Below are 1,305 nucleotides of genomic sequence, written 5' to 3'. Positions count from 1 at the left end.
GGCTGGAGAGGGATGACATCGATGGTGACGCCCTGAAGATGATCACATGATGACGACCATCACCATGGCAACACTCCCTGGTGCCGGGTCTGCCACAAGCATGTGACATTCATTTTCTCAGCAAGTCCCCACCCCGCCCCTCCGAGGTGCATGTTGCTGTTCTAATTCGCAGTTTACAGGGGAGGAAACTGAGGCTCAATGAGGTTAACATAATGAGCTTGAGGTCATGCAGCTGGTAAGCAGAAGAACCAGGCTCCAAGCCCGAGTCAGCATGCCCAGGGGGCCGCATCCACAGTCTCATTGCCCCTAGGATGACCCCCCCAGGTGGGAAGGGCAGATGCCACCATCCCCATTTCACCGCTGAGAAAGCTGGAGCCAAAGGGCCCTGCTTTCTGATGAGGAGGGTGTGCTGGGGAAGGCTAGCTGGGGAGTGGGGCGCTGTGATCCCCAGTTGCCCAGCCAGCCCTGCCCCTTGCAGGCTGCTCATTCAATGAAAGACTTCCCCCAGCAGCCTCAATCTGGGTCACAGGGACCTCTTTTCTTCCCCACTGTTACCTGTGGCACAGGGTCCAATTTGGGGAAAGCTGTGTTCACGTCATACCCTCCCCCCTCTCCCCGCCAACCCAGACCATACTCAGGACACTGACTCTGTTTCCTGCACCCCCACCTCAGGCTGTTCCCCCCTCCTCCAGCCATCTCTCTCCCATGGCCTCACTCAGCGAGGACCGTGCCCCACTGCCTGTGACTGTGTGGGCCCATGGGCCACCCTCCTGATTAGGCCCGGCTCTCGTCCTGCTTGTCCACCTCAATGCCAGGCCCCAGCACGGTCATCCATGCTTCCTGGTCAGAAGCCAGTGACCAACTCAAAATAACTATTTCCTTTCCCTCCAACACAACTGTCTTCCCCAGGGAGCACAACAGCTGCAATGGATTAGGGATAGGGAGTGGAACTAGAGAACCCCCCACCCACAGCCCACACCCAGCCCCACAAGCCGGAGGAGGAGGCAATGGGCCTGGGGTCGAGGAGTCTGCCTTCCTCCCTGAGCAGGGTCCTGTCTCCCCAGGAGCTGGAGGAGGCAGAAGGGCAGCGGCCTCCCCATCCTGGCACCCCAGCCCAGCCCAGTTCTGGCCAGAACTGGGCTCTTGTCTGAGGCTGGGCATGTGGCTTGGAGACCCGACAGGAAGCTGAATCTCCCGCTCCTGCCTGGGCGCTTGCTGTTCCCACCACCTGATTGCCCTTTCCCTTACCACCTGGTGCCCACGCCCTCCTTGTCCTCAAGGGCCTCTTCCACAAAGCCTTCCTCC

The sequence above is a fragment of the Trichechus manatus genome, unplaced genomic scaffold (assembly GCF_000243295.1).
Source record: "Trichechus manatus latirostris isolate Lorelei unplaced genomic scaffold, TriManLat1.0 scaffold00014, whole genome shotgun sequence".
Taxonomy (NCBI): Eukaryota; Metazoa; Chordata; class Mammalia; order Sirenia; family Trichechidae; genus Trichechus; species Trichechus manatus.
This window is presented reverse-complemented; position numbering follows the sequence as displayed.